Source organism: Pogona vitticeps, chromosome 4 (genome assembly GCF_051106095.1).
Source record: "Pogona vitticeps strain Pit_001003342236 chromosome 4, PviZW2.1, whole genome shotgun sequence".
Taxonomy (NCBI): Eukaryota; Metazoa; Chordata; class Lepidosauria; order Squamata; family Agamidae; genus Pogona; species Pogona vitticeps.
Genome location: NC_135786.1, coordinates 120548983 through 120572502, shown reverse-complemented (window position 1 = coordinate 120572502; position 23520 = coordinate 120548983). Strand labels below are relative to the sequence as shown.

Below are 23520 nucleotides of genomic sequence, written 5' to 3'. Positions count from 1 at the left end.
CAAGTACAAAGACAGGTGAAGCCTTACAGTAAGAGGAACAGACGAAACTGTTCAAATGGGGGTTAATAATAACATTAACATTAATAGTAATATCCATTAAAATGTACAAAGATGAACAGGCCACAAATCACACAATCTCCGGTGTCTATATATGATTGCCAGGAGTATGGGAAACAAACAAGAAGAACTGGAAATGTTAGTTCAGGAAGTCAAATATGATTTGATAGGAGTAACTGAAACTTGGTGAAATGACTCCTTCGACTGGACTACAGCAATTGAAAGATATACATTGCTCAAAAATAAAAGAGAGAATAGAAAGGGAGGTGGAATGTACTGTATGTAAAAAAAAAACGCATTGTGCCAAAGAAATACAGGAGATTGGATGTCCCATTGAGAGCATCTGGATCAATGTAGTTGGGACAAAAATAAAAAGGAATATGGTAGCTGGAGTCTACTGCAGGCTGCCCAGTCAAGGAGAGGAAGTCGATAAAACTTTTGAAAACAAATTGCAAAGATTTCAGAGAGACACAATGTAGTAGTGATGGGAAATTTCAGCTATTCAGATATATGTTGGGAAGCATATTCTTCAAAGTATGGTCCTTCCAAGTAATTCCTAGCTTGTGTGGCTGATAACTTGCTTCTACAAAAAAGTGGGGAAGGAAACTAGAGGACTAGCTATCCTTGACTTGATTCTAACCAATAGAAATGACTTGGTGGAGGAAGTGGCAGTAATAAGGCGAACTCTGGGAGAGAGTGACCATGTTCTACTAGAATTCTTCATTTCAAAGGAAACCAAAGCAGAGTGCAGCCACACACATATGCTAGATTTTTAAAAAGCCAATTTTAATCGTCTCAGAACAAAGGATGAATAAGGTCCCATTGCAGGACATCTTAACCGGAAAAGGAGTGCAAGAAGGGTGGGAGTTTCTAAGAAAATTAATCCTAAAAGCAAAACTACAAACAATCCCAAGAAGGAAAAAAGGTGGGAGGAGGCAAAAAAGGCCAGTGTGGCTTCACAAAAAGCTCAGGGAGGACCTGGAAAAAAAGAGAGATATGTATACAAAGTGGAAAGTAAGGAGTGCAGGGAATGCTTGTCGGATTTGCAGATGACACAAAACTGGGTGGAATAGCTAATACTCTAGAACAGGGGTCCCCAACCCTGGTCCACAACCCAGCAGGGTCAGCGGTCTAGGCAGAACTGGGCGGTGGACACAGATCTCCTGCCCCCCACGAGCGCTCCCCCATGAGTGTGAAATGCACCATGCAAGTGCAACATGCCCCCTGCAAGCGCCACACACTCCCCCAAACCAGTCCATGGTTGGGAAAAGGTTGGGGACCACTGCTCTAGAAGACAAAAACAAAATTCAAAATGATCTTGATAGGCTGGACCACTGGGCTGAAAACAACAGAATGAAATAAAACAGGGATAAGTGCAAAGTACTGCACCTTGGAAGAAGAAACCAAATTCACAGTTACAAGATGGGGGATACCTGGGTCAACAATACTACAAGTGAGAAGGATCTTAGAATCGCTGTAGATCATAGGCTGAATATGAGCCAACAGTGTACTGTGGCTATAAAAAAAGGCAAATGCCATTTTAGGTTGCATTAATAAAAGTATAATTTCCAAATCTTGCAAGGTGCTAGTTCCCCTCTGTTCAGCACTGGTTAGGCCTCTCCTTGAGTATTATGTCCAGTTATGGACACCACTCTTCAAGAAGGATGCTGAAAAACTGGAACAAGTTCAAAGGAGGGCAACAAGGATGAAGAGGAGGTTGGAAAACCAAGTCCTATGAAGAAAAACTGAAAGAACTGGGCATGTTTAGCCTTGAGAAAGAAGACTGAGGGGTGATGTGATAGCACTTTCAAAATACTTGTCATACAGAGGATCTGTTCTCCCAAAGTGCAGGACACACAACAATGAGTTCAAGTTACAGTAAGCCAGATTTTGGTTGAATATTAAGAAGAACTTCCTGACTGCTAGAGCAGTACAGTGGAACCAATTACCTCAGGAGGTAGTGAGCGCTCTAACACTGGAGGCATTTAAGAGAAACTTAGAGAACCACCTGACAGATATCCTTTGATTTCTATTCCTGCATCGAGCAGGGGGACTTGATGAACTTGACGGCCTTATAGACCCCTTCCAACTTCACTATTCTCTGATTCTATTATTCCATGATTCTATGAATCTGATTCAGAAGCAGGTAAGTAAGGGGCAAGAAACAAAAGTGATATTGTTGTGGCAATAAACTACAGACCATCTAGCCAGCTGGAAGACATGGATACATCTTTCTTGAAATAGATTATGAAACTTTCATAGAGACTTGCCGTAATATTGATGGGGAATTTCAGCTATCTTAAATTCTGCTGGAAGTGTAACTCTGCTAAGAATGGAACAACCAGTACACTTCTGGCCTCGCTTTCTGACAATTTCATCTCCAAAAGGTGGCAGAAACAACAAGAAAATTTGCTAATCATGACTTAATCCTGATGAAGAGGAGATACTCATAATTCCTTGATGAATTGAAAGGAGATGGAATGCTTGAGGAAAATTGACTTGAAGCTGCCATCTTGGAATTCCTGATAATGACTGATGTGGAAAGTGAGCAAGTTGGCTGCATGTCCTTGTCTTCAAAAAGTCTGATTTCCTAAAACTTAGAAAATACTTACAGTAGGCAAGATGTAATGGCTTCAAATTATGAAGGAGAAGAGAGGTCAGGATGAGTGAGAGATTTTGCTCAGTGAAATATTGAATGCATAATTACAAATTATTTCAATGACAAGAAAGAATGAGAGTTGTGTAAGAAAGTGTACATGGCTAAACAGGGGCCTCCCTATGAAAATGAGAGTCCAAGAGAATATAGAAGTATGGGAGATAGAAGAAGAGATCTTTAATCAAGAACAAGCACTATACTCATTTATATGCTGTCAAGAGGCTTTCAACTTATGGCAAACCATCTTAGTGACCCTCAGAACATTGAGACAATCCAAATCAAAACAAGCATTACTTACCGAGGAGATTGTAAAGAAACGTAAACAGTAACCTATTTAAGCCAGCCCACAAATAGCTAGGCCCCTCCCCAAAAGGCTTAACTGAATAAAAAGGCTTACCTAGAGAACTGGCTGAAAAATAGCTGTAACAATTGCTTTGTGTTTGAGTGAAATGTAATCTGGAAATAAAAGAAGCCAGATTCTGGAATTTGCCCTTGCTTGGTGTCTGCTTGTGAACAGTGGTGAGCACAAGAGGGATCCTGGATACCATCTTGTCTGCTGACACTGATATTCTCAATGTTCAGCCTGGGATTTTGCCTTTATATCTTTGTTTATTGTTCTGTGTAAACCACCCAGAGTGGCCTGGGTTGCCAGGAGGTATAGAAAACAAACAAACAAACAAATAAATAAATTTGGTAACAAGCGCTGTTAAACTGAATGGGGCTGGCTTTAAATCACGCTGACAGTGGTTTTCTCTGTTTAAATACCTGAGATGGTAAGAAAGAAGTAGAGATGAGGAAAAGAGATACTTCAGATTCCTATGCTGCAGTCTCGACTGGTTAGTTTGGTAACAATTTGACTCCTTATTTGATTATTATAACCGTGTTGTCCATTGCATGCAGGGAGCATAATAAGAGTTGTTCTGCCAAAAAATGGCTGCTGGTGGGGGCCTGCATAGTTGCTTGTTAGAACACACATGGAAGGCACATGGAAATTTAAAATATACTGATGATATCAAATTCTGTAGATGCTGGCTATCATCTGAACTGGATGAGATTGTAGAGATGTTGAACTGGTGCCTAGCTACAATAATAGGCTGAATGAGAGCCCCTAGCTGAAGCTGAACCTCAATTTTGTTGTGGGTGGATGGCTCTTAAGCCTCACCATGGTTATTTCTCATGTCTGGGATAAAAACATACTTCTCCTGAAAGGAAGTGTGAGAAGACTTCTAAATTGAGCTTTGTCAGTAGAAGCTCAACTGGCGTCAGTGACGCTAAATATCCTTTGTTATTTCTTGACATGTTACTGGCTGATAAGACTATTGCAGGGGCATATACATGGCCCTGGCCTTGAAGATGAATCAGAAGCTTCCGTTGGTTCAGAATATGGCTGCCAGAGCTAAAGGCTACATTTTATAAAATCACATCAATTTTAGAAGATGTTTGTTGGCTACTTTTCCACACTCAGCTCAGTACAAGATGTTGGTACTTAGCTTTTAAGCCCTGTATAGTTTGGGACATAAATACCTGATGGAATTGTTCCTGTAGTACCGTGCCAGTTTTTAAGATCTGCTAAGGTCCTTCCACAGGTTTGTCTAACAAAGTATGGTACATATCAGCACAGGAAGAGGTTATCTTGGCATTGGCACCATATGGTATATCCTCCTTTGTAGTCTAATAGAATACCCCTGGCATTCATATTATGGTCTTTCACATGCTTATGGAACCATTTTTTTTCATCTAGGCATTTTAACTTGTCTATATTTTAACAAGTCAAGTGATTTATTTGCTGTTCTTTTGTCATATTTTCTCTTTCAATGGAATGTAAAGCACCCTGAAATTCTAAATGTATTGAAGGGAGGCATGAAAAGATTCTAGATAAATAATTCTTTGTCCTTATGGAGCAACAGCACCACAGAGACATCCTAGTTGCTGCTGTTGCTGTGAGGCTTCTGTTGAAAGCCATGTGCTGTCTTTCTTAGCGATTTGGGGGAGAGAAAGGGAGAGAGATGTGGAGAACATGGCTGTCAGTTCTATGACAAATCAATGCCTTGGAAGTATTTGAAGCCACCCATGCGACTTGTTCACAAGAAAAACCTTTGCTTTATGTTCAACCTCAGACAGCTGCCCAGATATTAAAGTTATTTGGGAAGGAATCTGAGCTTGCCATTTCAAAATCCAGCACTTTGCCAGGAAATGTAAGCAATATACTAAGGCAACTCATAGTGTGCTCTCGTTTTTTTTTTTAACATGGGGGGTTTATTTTAAAATAAAATTAAAGAAAGAGACAAATTGAAGGAGGAACATATGTAGTAGTAAAATAAGATTAACTGAGGTGAAAGGGAAATTTGATGCATAGTGATTTCAGTACAGTGGTGCCTCGCTTAACGAGCGCACCGTACAACGAAGAATCCGTATAGCGATCCCTTTTTGGGGATCGCTATACGGAGCTGCCCCAATCGCTGCACTCGCTTTGCGACGATTGGGGCGTCCAGCGGCCATTTGGGAGCCGCCGATCAGCTGATCGGCGGCTCCAAAATGGCCGCCGGACCGCGAAAACATCGCTGGAGGGGTACGTTTTGGCGCCTATTGGAACGCATTAAACTAAGTTTAATGCGTTCCAATAGGCTTTTCCTGCCCCGTACAGCGATGTTTTCGCATAGCGAAGGTTAATCCGGAACGGGTTAACATATGTAGTAACATATGGGGCACCACTGTATATGATACACATTTTTGAAACAATTAAAGTAAAGCATCCAAAGTGGGATGCAATCACTCACCTCTGAGAGAGTTTGGATGCAGAGATTATGGAACTAAATTAGAGTTAGAAAAATATGCAGACCTCTGCTTGATTGATATTTGAACAGAAACCTGAAGAACCTCTGCACAGGGAAGAAATAGAAATAATAACACAGTTAGTGGCAAAGTTTTTATTTTCAGCTATGAGAATTTGAAAACCGCTATAGCAAGATTTTATACTATACTATGTATTTATTCTATGTACTTCTATAGATCAAGATGGCGGACCGGTAGTAGGTTGGGAGAGTTTTCCCCCCACCACTCCGGTCCGGTTTTCTTTCTTTTTTCTTCTTTTTATTTTGTTTTATTTTATTTTATTCTGTTTCCTTACTGTTTCTTTTCATTTTCTTTTCACTTTTTGAGTTCCATTATTTCTTCCTCCTGGTTCCTGTGATGTTTCGGAGGCTGTTGGGGGAGTCGGAGAACCGGGGTAGAGGCAGCTGACTTAGCTCGTCTGCAAGGTGGAGCTTGGCATTCTGGGGCCCTCCTTTCGTGACGTGGGGGGGTTGGAAGAGCCTGGAAGAGTCTGAGTTTTGTGGGGACCTGAGAGACTTTGTAGCCAGGCGCTGGGGTTTTGGAGACGTGGAGAGGCGCAGAAGAACTTGCTGGTTCAAATGGTGGAGCCCCGGAGAGACAGCGGACGCCGTTTTTTAGGAAGTGTGGTGAGCCTGAAGTTGGCGAACCGAGGAGGGTCGAGAGCCTGGCTGAGGACTTGGAGCAGCCTGATACTGGTCTGTTGTGGGACTCTCTTGGGAGTTTTCTGAACTGGGAGACCACGCCGGCATCCATGGCCAGGGGAGTCCCTTCTTCAACAGTGGACCCTGGCATGCTTAAGGGGTAACTTCATTTGTCTCCCTGTCGCCATGTTTCCAGCGGTTCTCTTTCTGCTCCCCCTCCTTCCAATGTTACATCATACTTTGCCTTTGCCTTTGACTGTTTTGACTGCTTGGCTTGGGGTCTCTGCCCCCATAAACTCGAATTCATCCCCAACAGCCTCTTTGGGGGAAAATAAGATCTCTGGCCAGTGTGTTGTGGGACAGGACCAAATGTATGGGGGGAGAATCTTGGGTTTATTAATTAATTTATTTACTTTTTGTTTGTTTATTATTTGTTTAATTTATATTAGTTTGTTCCATTCTGTTGCTTTTATTTCATTTTTAAAACAAATGCATACCTTATATTTACATTTCATTTAATTGCTTAATTTGAATTTTACTTAAATTGCCTAATTTGAATTTATTTGAATTGCCCAATTTAAATCTAATTTAATTCCTGTTTATATTAGATTGCCTAAATTGATAATTTGTTTGAAAATGGATAATTGCTTCAGTTTGTATTATTATTTATGATGTATTAATTTTGTTATTTTTATTAGTGTTTTACTGTATTAATTTAGTGTATCCTTGTTTCTTCTTTTGGAGTGGAGTGGAGTGGAAGGTTTGCCACCCCAGTGGGTGTTCTAACATCCAAGTGATTACGGGTAGAGGGAGATATGGTGTTGGCACAGTTCCTACACATTTAAAAGAACGGTGAACAGATGTTTGAAGGCTGTTCAGTGTTCTGGATCTGTGACCACCTGGCAGTCTCGGGGTAGCCAGAACAGCCGGCCCTCCATTCTAAAACTGGTGCTGTTGAATGCCAGGTCTGTGTCCAATACGTCCTAGATTATCTAAAATCTTATTCTGGAGGAGGACACAGACCTGGCGTGCATAACCGAAACTTGGATGGGCGGGAAAGGGGGTGTTCCCCTGACCCTTGCCTCTCTTCCTGGTTATGCAGTCCAGCACCAGGGTAGACTGGAGGGGCGGGGGGAGTAGCCATTGTTTATCGAAATACTCTGGAGGTTACTAGGCACTCCTCCCTGGTGAAGCCGGGTTTGCAGGCCCTCCACGCGTTGATTGGGGCCAGGGATGGTATTGGGATCTTGTTGGGTTACCGCGCTCCCCACGACCCAGCCACCTCCTTACCGGAGCTGGCTGACTTTGTCTCTGCGGCACTGTTGGAGTCCCCGAGACTTCTGGTCTTGGGTGACTTCAGTATCTATGCAGAGGCAGAGATTGCCGGTCCAGCTCTTGAGTTCTTGGAAGCCATGGCTTCCTTGGACATGTCCCAACATGTTAATGGCCCCACATACATGGGCAGTCATATGCTAGACCTGGTTTTCTCCACTGTGTGGTGTGAGTGTGGTCTGATGGTGACTGACCTTGTTTCAGTCCCCTTGTCATGGTCAGATCACCACTTAATAAAATGTAACCTCTCAGTGGCACTCCCTCTCCGCAGGGAGAAAGGACCTATTTTAATGGTCCATCCTCGACGGCTACTGGATCCATTATGATTCCAGGATACCATGAGAGGGATTCCAGCTGAGAGGGATTCCAGCTGGCGCTCTTGTCGAGCCTCTGGTTGACGGCTGGCTTGCTGCTACCACTAGGGCTGTAGACACAATCACTCCTAAACGGCTTCTCTGGTGCAGAGCTCAGCCAGGGTCCTGGTTTAACCAGGAGCTGCGAGCTATGAAGCAAAATAGGAGATGGCTAGAGTGCAGTTGGAGACAGGAACCAATGGATTATAATAAGAAAGCTGTCAGGATCGTGACTAACCTTTACCTTGCTAAGGTGAAGGCTGCTAGATGATCACACTTCGCTGACCAGATAAGCGAAGCTTCAAGTGAGCAGGCAGAACTTTTCCATATTGTTTGCGATCTATCTGGAATTGGTCTAGGTCAGTGGTTCTTAACCTTGGGTTACTGAGGTATTTTTGAACTGCATTTCCCAGAAACCCCAGCCAGCACAGCTGGTGGCAAAGGCTTCTGGGAGTTGTAGTCCAAAAATAGTTGAGTAACCCAATGTTAAGAACCACTGGTCTAGGTGATGGGCCTCCTACTAGTATCTCACCGGATCAATTTGCAGCATTTAAAAAATTTAAAGTGAAGGCCATCCATGGGGATCTCTCTCCTTTTTCAAATACAGTGGATTGAGCAGAGATGTCCAGTGCTCCGCCTTGCCCGGTGAGTCTTGAATTTTTTCAGCCTGTGATGCCAGATATGGTGGACAAAGCGCTTGATCACTGCCGGGCCACCACTTCCTCTCTTGACCCTTGCCCAGCCTGGCTATTCAAAGTAGGCAGGCCTGTAACAATGGAATGGGCTACTGCGATAATTAATGGGTCTCTCCAGGAAGGCAAGGTTCCTCTTGCCCCCAAGGAGACACTCATTAGGCTCATAAGAAAGAAATCAAACTTGGCAGCGGACTATATTGGCAATTATAGGCCCGTCACCAGTGTTTCTTTCCTTAGTAAAGAGGTTGAGAGGGTGGTGGCTGATCAGCTTCAGGCTCTTTTGGATGAAACCAGTGCCCAGGATCCATTCCAGTCGGGCTTCAGGCCACGCTACCGCCCAGAAATGGGCGCTGTTGGATGACCAGGGAGGCTGACAGGGGCAAAATGTCCTTGTTGGTCCTCCTCGATATCTCAGCCGCCTTCAATACCGTCGACCACGGTATCCTCCGGGGAGGCTCTCCGAGTTGGGAATTGGTGGCCTGGTGCTTGCCTGGCTCCGATCCTACTTGGAGGACCGTCCTCAGAGAGTTCAGCTTGGGGAGAGTGTCTTGGCCCTGTGAAGTCTCAATTGTAGGGTTCTGCAGGGCTCGATGATCTCCCCAATGCTGTTTAACATCTATATGAGACCGTTGGGTGGGGTCATCAGTATGCTGATGACACACAGCTCTACATCTCCTTTTCACCTACTTCAGTGAATGCCAGCATAGCTCTCCCATTCTGGCTGCTCTGCATTGGCTGCCCATTCGTTTCCACATTGACTTCAAAGTGTTAATGATGACATACAAAGCCCTAAATGGTTTAGGACATTGATAATTGGCAGAACGCCTTCTCCCACCTAGATCTACTCGAGTCACTCGCCATAGCCAGGAAAGATGGCTGAGGGGCCTGATGCCGAGAGAGGCCCGGAAAGAAAGAACAAGAACCCGGGCCTTATCGGCAGTGAACTTCGCAACAGCTTGCCACCAGAGATTTGCCTGGCACCCTCGCTGGGTATTTTCAAGAGCCAATTAAAACTTGGCTCTTTAGGCAAGCCTTCCCCCTGCCAATACTTCACTTTTACTTTTCTTGGTTTTGCTGTTTATTCCCATCTTGATTAGAGTAGTTTTGTAGATTTTAATTGTTTTTAACTTGCACAATATATTGTGAGCCGCCCTGAGTAAACTTCTGTCTAGAAGGGCAGGATAAACATCCAATAATAAATACATAAATAAAATAAATAAATATTTGTATAATCGGGTCTATGACTGCATAATAAAACGTAGTAGAAATAGTTAGGCATCCTTCAGTCTCAAGAGACTATGGTAACGTGCTCTGTATGGAGGACTTGGAACAGCATCTAGTGTGCCTGAGAAGGCCAATTCGAGAGTGTCAAGCCCTTCCACACTGAAGACAAATGCAATCTGTCCCCTGTCCAGCTCCCTGATTTTGCTGCTTTCGGGACTGCCTCTATGGCTCGGCCTGCTGGACAAGGGTCTCTTCTAATTGGGAGAGGCCATGATGCAATGCCTGCCTCCAGGTTGAACGCTCAGATGTCAGGGTTTCCCATCTGTTGAGGTCCATTCCTAAGGCCTTCAGATCCCACTTGCTGATGTCCTTGTATCACAGTTGTGGTCTCCCTCTGGGGCGATTTCCCTGCACTAATTCTCCATACAGGAGATCTTTTGGAATCCGACCATCAGCCATTCTCATGACATGTCTGAGCCAATGCAGACGTCGCTGTTTCAGTAATGTATACATGCTAAAAATTCCAGCTCGTTCTACGACTACTCTGTTTGGAACTTTGTCCTGCCAGGTGATATCAAAAATGCTTTGGAAGCAATGCATATGGAAGGTGTTCAGCTTCCTCTTCTGTCATGCACAAAGGGTTCAGGACTCGCTGCAGTACAGGAGTGTACTCAGGACACAGGCTTTATAGACCTGGATCTTGGTATATGTCATCAGCTTCTTATTGAACCATGTGAGTCTTGAGAACATAGTAGCTGCTTTGCCAATGCATTTATCCAGCTCGACATCTAGGGAGAGATTGTCAGAAATCGTCATGAACAACTTCCAATTCTTGCATGGAGATGGTAATAGAGGGAGGTAAGTCCATGCCCTGGCCCATGATTTGGGTTTTCTTCAAGCTGATTGTTAATCCAAAGTCTTGGCAGGCCTTGCTATATTGATTCATGAGTTGTTGGAGGTCTTCAGCAGAGTGGGCAACAATGGCTGCATCATTGGCGAAGAGGAAGTCCCACATTCATTTCAGTTGGACTTTGGTTCTCACTCTCAATCTAGAGTAATTAAAGAGCTTTCTGTCTGATCTAGTCCGGAGACAGACACCTTCTATTGCAGTTCCAAAGGCATCCCTTAGCATGACAGCAAAAAAGATCCCAAAAAGCATTGGTGCGAGGACACAGCCCTGTTTCACTCCACTTCGGATGTCAAAGGGATCTGATGTTGAGCTATCAAAAACTACAGTGCCCTTCATATACTCATGAAAGGACCTGATGATGTTGAGGACATCCAATCTTGGGAAGTATTTTAAAAAGGCCGTCCCTGGTAACCAAATCAAAGGCCTTTGTGAGATCTATGAAGGCCACAAAAAGTGGCTGTTGTCATTCCCTGCATTTCTCCTGCAGCTGTCGGAGGGAGAATACCATGTCAGTGGTGAATCTATTAGCTTGAAATCCACACTGTGATTCTGGATAGACTCTGTCTGCAAGCACCTGGAGTCTCTTCGGCACAACACGGGCAAGCAGCTTCCCTACAACACTGAGAAGAGAGATGCCACGGTAGTTACTGCAGTCGCCTCTGTCTCCCTTGTTCTTGTACAATATGACAATGTTTGCATCCTTCATGTCCTGTGGTACTCTGCCTTCCCTCCAGCAAAGACAAAATACTTCATACAGTTCGGTGGTGATGATCTCTTTACAGCACTTCAGCACTTCAACAGGGATGTAGAAATAATAATGCTATAACTTTGTTTCAAAAATTTAGAATACTCACAGGCTGCAGCTGCTGAGTAAGGTTGTACAATTCATGGTATCCCAAAAGGTATCAGTCTATTTTTGTTTAGAAGACTGCTTGTGAAGCTTATACTTATGTGCTATCTTGCTTCATGTACAATTGCTTAAAAAGTCTCTGGGTAGGTATTCAGCATCATTGAGATTAAAAATTTGAAATAAAGAGTTGCCTGTGGTTTAATGTGAAGTCCTTGGCAATATTCAGCAACCATGTTACACAACTTTTGCGCCACTGAATAGTCCCAATGAAACATGGAAATATGAACCAAGATGTCCACAGTCCTTACAAGAATTCTGTCTATTATTGTACATATTATTTGAAGCTTTGTACGGGTAGGTACTCTCACTCCTGAGAACTTTTGATTGTGCTTCCTTTTATACTTCTTGTAGACAGATGAAGTTGCCAAAGAAAACCACATAGCTCTAGTTATCCTCCTTGAAGAACTCATTGAAGTCAATCTCTTGTGCCCCTGACATAGGTTAGGTTGCCTTCTAGAATTTATACTTGGAAGAATGTATAATTAGATAATATCAGAGAATTAGCTGGCAGCATCCAGAAAGAATTCAAAACAAAGGCACAGATGTTTGATTGCCTCCTTTAGACTTCCTCAACCTAGTGTCCTCCAGATTATTTTGGATTGCAAATCCTGTCAGCCCTATCCAGCACAGCCAGCATTTAAAGATGCTGGGGTTACAGCCTGAAACAGGTAGGAAAACTACATAATGCGAGACTGGATAAGAGAGTGGAATCATCACAGGTTGTGACACAAAGATAATGAGATTGATTCAGCTTATTTTCAGAATACCTGCCTAGGAATAGTTGCTCTGTGATATCCAGTAAATCTAACAGTTGTTGTACTTCTGCTGCTTTCCAAACATGAAAGCTGTGGCTGTTGATGGGTGTCACAAATGCTACATCTGCTGACTCCCTCTTTTGCTAACCCCTAAAGTTGTACTCCTTTTTTGTATATGAACATCCAAAATATCAGTGACCATGAAGCATGGAAAATCAGCAGGATCTCAACCAGGGGTAGTAATGAAACACTTAGGACACGTTCATCTTGCAGGAGTTCAGCTCATTCCTAATAACGCACAATGTAGAGAACAGCATTAGTAACAGTAATGCAAACCACATGGTCTCTTTTTATTCAATTTTTTTTAAGAATGGAGGGAAGAGAGTTTGTTGGCTTTGCTTGAAATTGCAAGCATAAATTATCCAGATCAGAATCAGGAACCAACTGCTGAATCTTATGCCAGGGGCAAGGTTTCCCAGTCTAATGTCCATCTGCAGAAGTAATTACCACTGTGTTCTGAAAACAGGTGAAGAGCTGGGGAAACAGACCTAACAGAAATGAGAGTAGAAAAGTGGGAGAACTGATTGATATGGGAGAGAAGAAAAGAGGGGCTTGTGGAGGAGGTGGGGAGCCTGTGTCCTGTGGAGTTAGTTTTCCATATTCCATTCCATTGGGAAAGGAGCACTAGAAAGTTTAACTTTCTAGTGCTCCAACACTGGAGGAATTCAAGAGAAACTTAGACAACCACCTGGCAGATATCCTTTGATTTGTATTCCTTCATCGAGCAGGGGGTTGGACTTGATATCCCCCTTCTAACTTCACTATTCTATGATTCTGTCTTCGGACCAAAACTTAAAATTTAAAAGCCAGCACCTTACAAAAATGACAGATTCATCTGGAGGCCATTTCTCACAAAACCTTCAAAGAGATCCCCATCCCCCCACCCCGTCACTGATTTGGGATTTAGCATAGGAATGACCTTTACAACCCAAAGATTTATAAATATATGATCTCTTTAAGTAGTCACTTGTCTGTTTGTCAACTAGATCTGGTCTGGGAAGCAGTCCCACACATTTTCCTGAGGAAAGAATCTCAACAAAGAGATGGTGCTATTGAAAGGAAGGCCGACATTCATAATGCCCCTTGCCTGTACTTCCATGAAGAAGTCATCTGCAAGGTCTCCTTGAAATTCTTAGAGCAGTAATAGAAACTATGAACTTGTGTTGGCATGTGACTCATGGAGGATTAATACTGGTCACAAATTCTTTTTCCTCGGCCTCATCCGGGCTTCCTTTTCCCCATAGCCATTTTAGATGGTGGCCAGCATCCTGTTGGTGTTCACCTAATGCTAATATAATTAATAACTAATTGTGGATAATTGTTGAAGGATTGGTATGCATCTTGGGTGAATGCCTGGTCATGTGCCTAATTGTACATAACCTGAAATACACCTTGGCACCTCATCAGTTGGCTTCCATTACTTATGACAGGTTACATAGGCCTTATGCAAACACTGGCTGGCTTCAGACCAGTGAGATAACAATCACTCTGTTTATATATTCTGGGAGTTGTGATTCAACTGAGTATGGTTTTCTATGCTCTGATAGGGAGGAAGCTCTGTCTCAGAACCCAGAACGGAAGCACCATGGCAGCCTGTTGTATTTCCAGACTGTATTCTGAGAAGAAAGAAAGCTGAATGGAGACCATGGGTGCTGAAGTAGTTAGAATTGTTGCCTTGGAAGGTTCAGATTCAATTGCCTGCATGGTTTTGAAACTCAGTGACTTTGCACTAGTCACCCTGATTTGTCCTGACCGACCTCACGGGGTTATTGTAAAGATAAAGTGGAAGGAGGAGAGCCGTTTGTTCTTTATCTCATTAGAGGAAAGGTAACACATAATAATTAGAGCAAATAAAGAATTATATAAATGTATGGATGGAAGGGAGGTGAGGGTGTGGATAGGTATGAAAGAGAAGCAGGAGGCATGGAAAGAAGCAGGTTACAGAGAGCAGGTGGAGAACACTGACATTCACAGAAGAAGAACGATAGCAATAGGAGGATGGGGATTTGAAGGGAGAAGTAGCAAGAAGGGAAAGGGCCACTTTTGGCTTTACCCACATCTACTTTCAACTATAGCTCCACGCCATTGTCAGTATGTTTTCTCTTTCCAGCCAAGGTCTTAAAAAGGACTTTTCACTTTGTCTGAGAACATGTAGCGGAGGAGGCAGTGTTTCAGACATTCGGCTCCCCGACCAGTAAAGGTATATCCAGGGTTGAAACCTGGCAACTGGAATTGAGCCCATGAGTCTGCAGGCTGGTTCCAGGTGGGAATAGTGGCATAGCCTGTGTCAGTAACCTCAGAGCAGCCTCTAGCTGTCTCTTGCACTTATGCAGAGGCATCCAGGTGCTTCACAGTAATCAACCCTAGGGGTTGACTGCCCTAGATTTTGTTTTTGTTTTCTGGTTTCAAGGGTAGAAAGCTAGACATGTGATGTTGAACTTGGTCAGCCACCATTTTTGTGGAGTTGAAGCCGACTCTAAATCCTCCCTTGCTCCCCATGCCAGGTTCTTTTGCAACAGACATCACCTTCCTCTATACACTCCTTGAGTGAAATGAGGAGGTGCAGAAATTGTTCTGTGAGAAGGCTCCGTTTATCTTTGAGGATTTAGTTTAAGATCTTTTCTGCTAGAACTTAGATTGTGATTGCCTTTGCACCAGGACCCCCTCTTAGCTGTGGTTTCCTTTGCCTCCATTTCCTGTTTACCTGTTCCTGAATTGATGGTTCCACATGTTGGCTTCCTGACCATGGGAACTGCTTGCTCATTAGAACTGGTGCTGGAGTAGAACTCTCTGTTCCCAGCTTCAGACACATTCCTGGGCAGATTCCCACTTGCTGGATGAGCTTCTGAAATAAGGTCCCAGAAAAGGTTCTTAACTTTTTCAGAGTACTGTAGTTGCAATAGAAATGCAGGAGCAGGTGATTCTTTTGATCGACCATTAAGAATATAAAATACAAACAAACAAACAGCGAGCTTTCAATGATAAATTATCTTCTTCAAGGCTGTGCATCAAATTCTTCTGGGGAGCTCCGAACTTATGTGCTGTTATAAATGTTTCAGATTTACATGCCTGATGGTGAAGAGGGTTAGGGTTAGCTTAACTACAGCATGCATGTTGATTTCAAGCTCCTCCTCAGTGAGTAGTTTCAAACTTATGGCCCATCTCTTAAAACAGAGGACATTCACAGGCAATCTCCCTTTCTGCCTTTTAAAAACCTTTTTAAAAAATTCTCAAAGATATCACCTGCTCCTGCATTTGTATTGTTTTCACAACCATGCTGCCTTTTCCTGATTTTTCCTGAACTGTATGATAGGTGTTGGTGATAAAGTTTAGTGTGTAGACTCCCATGCTTTGGGGATGTGGAGGGATGTGTGGTAAGAGAGGACAAAGAAGTATTCTCATTTTTGGCGTATGTTAACCTCTAATCTCATTTCCCAAGAGAGGTTCTGGGACTGTGGGCAGATTTGTGTTAGAGATGAAGAATTTATGAGAAGGAATGCTTTTGGGATAATCCTAACAGATGCTAGATGTTTGTGTCCCATTGTTGCTGATAACAGTCTTCAGTACAGAAATAGCTTGCCACCATAGAATACTGAAAAATGGAGTTCCTTGGATGTTATTAGAGTGAACTGCTAGAACTCATGATAACAGAGAAGACTCTGAGATCTTGTGAGCAGCTTCTCCTAGAATAAGAGCGGAAAATCTTTGGACCTCCAAAGGCAGTTTGGAGCTACAGCTTCCACAGTCTCTTCCAGTTAGTCACGACGGGTGTAGCTTCTGGAAGGTGAAGCCCAAAATATCTTTAGACTATAGTGAGGGTAGTGGGTTTGTTCCTGCAGTCATGCTCTCTTTCTGAGGTATTTCAGAATTATAACACAGTGGCAATGATTTTGACCCCCTCCTCTTTGACATGCCGTTTTCATGTTAAGCTTCCAGGGTACCACACAAACTCAGAGAGGACAACAGAAATTATTTCTTAGCTTGCACTGATGTTTAAAGATTCAGTGTGAAATCAGATGTAGGACTATGGGGAAGGGCAGGGTGCTGGCAACCACAGAAGTTTAGCTGGTTACCAAGTTCAGTCAAGGCCTGGCAGAACGCTTCCTTCCACCTAGATCTACTCGTAACACTCACTCTAGCCAGGAGGGGTGGCTGAGGAACCTAATGCCGAGGGAGGCCCGGAAAGAAAAAACAAGAAACCGGGCCTTCTCAGCAGTGGCCCCCCACCTCTGGAATAATCTCCCCTCTGAGATTCGTTTGGCCGATTCGCTGGGTATTTTCTTTTTTAAAAATATTTATTTTTTAACTACTAGGAATAGGGTAGGGAATGCAAAAGGTAAAAGGAAGTGGGGGAAAAGGGAAAAGATTTGAGGATAGGAGAACACAGAGTATACAATCATCCAAACTATTCATATTTCAATAACAAATCAACTTTCTGCTTTTTTTTAAACTATTTTTTTAACTATTTAATTCGCTGGGTATTTTCAAGAGCCAACTCAAGACCTGGCTATTCAGGCAGGCCTTCCCTCTGGTCACCATCTGATTTATCTCTTTTTTTCATCTTGAATGATTTTCTTACTGTTGTTAAATTGATATTATCTGATTGTTTTTATTCCATTTTACTGTGAGCCGCCCAGAGTAGATGCTGTATAAATGGATGGGATACAAATTTAATAAAATAAATAAATCAAACAAAATAAATATCTGCGAACACACTTGAATATTTTCCCTTTGTCAGTGAATTCCAGATGTTCATAGAACAGTCATTGGCACCCAAGGATTGAACTATTTTCCTTAAAGCATATGATTTTGTTATATGGGAAAAGAAATGGGGAAGAATTCCTTGGATAGGTGCATAGCAAAAGACAAAGAAAAGAATCAGTGGCTCAACTACTAAATGGAGATAAAAATGACAACAGATGACAAAGAAAAGGTAGAAGTGTTTAATTCCTATTTTAACTCAGTCTTTCCTTAAAGAAATAGACTATAATCCTCCAGACAAATGTGAAGTGCAAGTGGATGTGACAGGAATGAAGCTGGAGATTGACAAACAAATAGTCAAGGAATACCTCATTACCTTGAATGAGTTCAAAGCTCCAGGACCGGATGAACTGTATTTAAGAGTATTGAAGGAACTGGCTGAAGAACTCTCAGAACCACTGTCTATAATTTTCTTTAAATCATGGGAAATGGGGGAGGTACCAGATAATTGGAGCGGGGCTAATGTTGTCTCTATCTTCAAAAACAACAAAAAGGAGGAATGTGGGAACTACAGAACAGTCAGCCTGGCATCAATCCTAGGGAAAATTCTGGAGCAGATTATTAAGCAGCCACTCTGCAAGCACCTTGAAAACAATGCAGTAATAACTAGAAGTCAACATGGAGTTGTCAAGAACAAATCCTACCAGGCTAATCTGATCTCATTTTTTGATTAGGAAACCTCCCTGACAGACCAAGGGAATGCTGTGGACATTGTATATCTTGACTTCAGCAAAGTTTTTGACAAAGTGTCCCATTATATTCTAATTAGCAAGCTAACTAGGTGTGGGCTGGATCGAACAACTGTCAGGTGGATACACAGTTGGCTACAGAATTGTACTCAGAGAGAGGGTGATGATTAATGGCTCCTTCTCAGACTGGGAGAAGGTAACAAGTGGGTATCCCAGAGCTCAGTCTTGAGTCCAGTATTCTTCAACATTTTTATTAATATGCAGGGAATGTTAATCAAATTGTGGGTGACGCTAAATTAGGTAGACTATCTAATACCTTTCAAGACAAGCAAAATTCAAAAGGATCTGCATATGCTTGAGCATTGGACTAAAAACAATATGAAATTGAGCACAGATAAATACAAAGTACTACAGTCAGGAAAAAGAAATAAAACACACACTTTCAAGGTGGGTGATACCTGGCTTAGCAATAATACGAGTGAGAAGGAACTTGGAATTGTCATAGATTACAAGCTGAATATGAGCCAACAGTGTGCTGTGGCTACAAAAAACAGTAAATGCTCTTTTAGGTTGAATTAACAGAAGTGTAGTCTCCAAATCCCATGAGGAACTATTTCCCCTATATATGGCACCTCTTAGGCCTCATCATGAGTACTGTGTAAAGTTCTGTTTAAAGACATGGTACTTCAAGAAGAATGCTGACAAATTGGAACAAGTTCAGAGGAGGGCAACAAGGATGATCAGGGGGCTGGAAATTAAGGCCTATGAGAAAAGAGTGAAAGAATTGGGCATGCTTTGAGAAGAAAAGACTGAGGGCAGATATGAGAGCACTTTTCAAATACAGTGGTGCCCCGCATAGCGACGATAATCCGTGCAGCAAAAATCGTCGCTATGCAGATTTGTCGCTATGCGAAATTAAAAAGCCCATGGGAATGCATTGAAACCCCTTCAATGCGTTCCTATGGGCTTAAAACTTACCTCTTAAGCGAAAATCCTCCTACGGCGGCCATTTTAGCTGCCTGGTAAGCAAGGAATCCGTCCCTGTTTTACCCGGTGGCCATTTTGAAACCGCCGATCAACTGGGGAAAATCATCGCTATGCGAAAATCGGTAAGCGAAACAGCTTACCCATCATCGCAAAGCAATTTCCCCCCATAGGAAACATTGTTATGCGATCGCAAAAGCAATCGCAAAAACATCGTCGCTATGCGGATTCGTCGTTAAACGGGGCACCCATTATGCGAGGCACCACTGTACTTGAAAGGGTGTCATACAGAGGAGGGGCCATCTCTGTTCTCAGTCATCTCAGAGTGCAGGACATGCAACAATAGGCTCAAGTTATAGGAAGATAGCTCCACGTCCTGGCTTCTTGCAGATGAAGGAGGACACAGGCAAGTAAGGGGGGGGAGGGAGAGCGGCTGCTTCTTCGCCGACTGCTCCCTGGGGAGGGAGGGTGGGGAGCGAGCAAGCCAACAGGCAAAGAAGCAAAGCTGTCCATCGGGTTGCTTCCCAGGCTGGCTGCTCCACAGTGTGTGTGGGGGGGTGGAGATCTGTGTCTGCGGCCCAGTTCCAGCTAACCCATGGACCGGCACTGGGCCATGGACCGGGGGTTGATGACCCCTGTTCTAAACAAACAAACAAACAAACATTGCCAACATGTATTACCAGAGCTGGCCTCTAGATTGAACCAGATATTATGTTATATATAGGGTTTGCATATCTGCAATTTTCAGCATCCATGGGGGGCAGTTGGAACTGTTCCTGCATGAATCCTGAGGTTCTATTGTGTATATATTCTTTACATACTTTGCTACTTTTCCTTTTTTTCTTGCTTATACTGTTCCTTTTGAATGAATTATACCTTAGAGCACCACTAAAGATGGGCACAACTCAGAAAAATGAATATTTATTTTTATTCATGATTTGTCAAGGTTGACAAATCACGAATTACAAATTTACAATTTTCCCGATGAATCAATGAATGTTTATCAATTCATTTTTTACTTAAAAACCTATAAAATGCCCCCCAAGTACCTAGAGACACCAAATTTGCAGAGAAGATTCTTCTGACTCTCCTCTTCAAGCTCTCCAAGTTTGGTGACATTTTGGATTCAGACAGCTGAGTTATACACCTACAAGGAAGTCCCCCCTGGAAAGTTCCCCCCAGGCACCTAGAGATACCAAAATAACGGAGAAGTTTCTACTGACTCTCATCTGCTATCCCTCCAGGTTTGGTTTCAGACATCCGTATTAAACACTCACAAATTATCCCCCCAAGGTATTTCCCTTTAGCAGCTGGCTTGGGGAAACCAAACTTCACCAAACTTGGATGGATTGTAGAGGAGAGTCAGTGGAGGCTTCTCTGCAATTTTGGTTCCTCTAGGTGTCTTGGCGGCTATTTTATAATGAAACGAATCAATGACTCAAAGATCATTAAAGATTGTTGTTTTGTGATTCATCGGGGCATTGAGTTGTATGAATATAAATCAATGAATTAGCAATTTGTGAATGAATTTGGTGATTCATTTTTTTAATTTTTGTCTATCTATAAGCACCACATTCTAGTCATCCCATCAGGTTTTGGTGATGCTTATCAAATCATATTTTACTTCCTCTGCTAAGAGTTCAAACTCATCTTATTTGTTTCCTGTACTCTATGCATTGGCATTCATACATTTTTAAAACTATGAGTCTTTCCCTCCAGGTGCTTCACTATAGTAGTTTTCCTTTTACTGGTAGGTTTCTGAGGTTCCTGTTCTCTTACCCCAGTTTCTAATGCATCACTGACACTCTTGTGCACAGTTTCAAGATACATCGCTCAGTAATACTATGTGGGAGAAGGAATTGTTGTAGATCAAAATCTGAATGTGAGCCAACACTGCAATGTGGCTGCAAAAAAGGGAAATGCTATCGTAGGCTACATTAACAGAAGCATGGTCTCCAAATCACGTGAGGTATTGTTCTCCTCTATTTGGCACTGGTTAGGCCTCATCTAGAGAACTGTTTCCAGTTCTGGACACCGCACGCTAAGAAGGATCCTGTCAGACTGGAACAGGTTCAGAGGATGGCAGCAAAGATTATCAGGGGGCTGGAAACCAAGCCCTGTGAGGAAACACTGAAAGAACTGGTCATGTTTAGCCTTGAGAAAGGAAGACTGGGGGGAGATACAATACCACTCTTCAAATACTTGAAAGATTGTCATACAGAAGAGGTGCAGAATCTGCTCTTGGTCATTCCAGAATACAAGAAATGTAATAATTGGGTCAAGTTACAGGCAGCCAAATTTCAATTAAATATCCAGAAAAATTTCTTTACTGTTAGAGTAGTATGACAGTAGAACCAATTGCCTCAGGAGGTGGTGAGTGCTCCAATGTTGGAGGCACTCAAGAGAAAATTAGACAACAATCTGTCAGATATACTTTGATTTGTATTCCTGCGCTGAGCAGAGGATTAGACTCAATTTTTTCTATGATTCTATGAGGACTTGATTTAATAGTATTGCCCCTGGGGTTTTGTTTCTTCAGGTAATTAAAATGTCCAACTTGTTCTGCCCTTGGCAACTCCACTTGACTAATCTGTGGATTAAATACTATTAACCAGTTTTAGGGGCCAGTGCTGCGTAGTCTTTATTTCCATATGTTTTGCATCTGAGTATAGCATTAGTATTAGCTTCAGTATGTGCTTCTTTTTCAGTCTTGGAGGTTTGCAGACTCTCAGCAAACAAATGAATAAAATACTGGTTTTGCAAAACAGACAAGAAAAATACAAAAAAGATTGACACTGTCATTATCCTCTGGGGGCTCATTTGATTAATCAGCACCAACTCTCCGGATAGTTTCACAGAGAGAAACAATCTGCAGAGTTCAGTAATGGAGTGGTACAACATAGGTGATGAGATTTGTGGTCTGCCCTGACACAATAGACAACAGACTGCTCTGGATTTTGAACAGCTTGGAGAAGCATGAGTTCTCACAAAGGGAAATGTCTGCAAGTGCCTAGCTCATGATTTTGTAAATTGAGGGTCAGGAAAGAGAAAAGAAATGTAATAAAAGGCTCAAAACAACACACCTCCATGGAGGAGTCTCTTGGTTATCTCTTCAGTCTTGCCTCCTTCCAGTCTGCTTCTGTTGAACAATAATTCATATCAATTCTTGGGCATGTGTGTTTCTTCTGAAGCCAGATAGTTGTTCATGGTGTAAAAGGAAGCATTGGGACACATTTAACTGATTTTCAGATTGGAATTTGCCTATTACAGTATTTTAATTGTGATGAAGTGAGCCTCAATTGAGTCAGAAGTTTGAAAAATCCCAGAGTTAGGCATGATATACAGTGGACCCTCAGCTTATAGACGGCTCCGCTTTCAGACTTTTCGAGTTACAGACTTCTCTGGCCGCAAAATTTAGGTTCGACTTGCAGCCAGAGAATCGACCTACAGACCGGAAAAAACAAAAAAACAAAATGGAACAAAAATGGACGGTTAGGGATTAATCGGTTTTCAATGCATTGTAGGTCAATGGAGCCTCGACCTACAGACTTTTCAACCTGCAGCCACCGTTCCAATACAGATTAATTCTGTAAGTCGAGGGTCCACTGTATTTCATTGCATAGCATCCATAATGCTTAGAGTCCACTCTGCTTTAATTCAGTGAGGAAAAACAGTAATGTATTACCTGCTTCTAAATGGGGCGTTATAGGAGCATGTTTCCATTGTTCATCATTTGAATGACAAGTGTACTGTACAAAGTGGAAGGAACCATTCCCTCCTCCCCACTGCAGCTGAACAGAATATTAGTAGATATTAGTAGAAATAGAACAGCAGATGCAGGATAGCATGGGTATGTGTTCTTGTGTACGTGTTAGAATTGTACAAAGTGGAACATGGTCTTTGTGTAGCTGCATCAAAAAAGTGCTTTGGGACAGCCCAGGTTGCTGTTTGCCATTTTGGATGAAGACAGGCATAATTTTTAAAGAGAAGTCATAATAAGGTCTCATCCACAATGGAAGCCCAGTTTTCTTCTTTCATGGCAGATCTCATGATAATGCTAGATTTTTTCCAAAATAAACATTGATTCAGACTTTCCCTATCTGCTATTCACACATTCATTTTTAAAATATTTTAAAAGGAAGAAAGATTTGAAAAAGATTTTCTGTGCAGCTCCATGATTTAGCATGTGAGATGTTTCTTAATGTTGTCATTGCTGTGAGCATAAGTGAGTTTGAAATCCATAGTTGGTTTTTGATACCATCTTGTAGAACTGCTTTTCTTTTGTGTTTCAACCCTGAAGAGGAAATATGCTGAGGATGTTTTCAGAACTGATCTAGTTGGCCTGTGTTCATCTAGGGTTAGGAGCAAAGGTCTTTCTCTCTCTCCTCCGAAAGATGTAAGTCCACTGGTTATTCATTGCATGGTACTATGAGGAACCTGTCAATTGTCACTGCTGACAAGGTTACATGAATGATACGGCCCTAATGACAGTGACTGTCCAGTATTGTAGCATTGTGGCTGCAAATTATTATCCAATTTGAAATTGTACCTGATCAAAATTGCTAGTATTATACATAAATTGACCCAATGTTATATATACCAAGAAGTACTGAACTTCAGACCAAAGTGTAATATGAGGGCAGAACAAAAGAAAACAAACA

The 23520-nt window shown here is 42.4% G+C and overlaps 1 protein-coding gene across 3 annotated transcripts in view; it reads left to right on the top strand.

Annotated features, from left to right (window-relative positions):
• PAPPA2 (pappalysin 2) overlaps positions 1-23520 on the top strand; it is a 435383-nt gene that overhangs the window by 5950 nt on the left and 405913 nt on the right. The window lies entirely within an intron of this gene.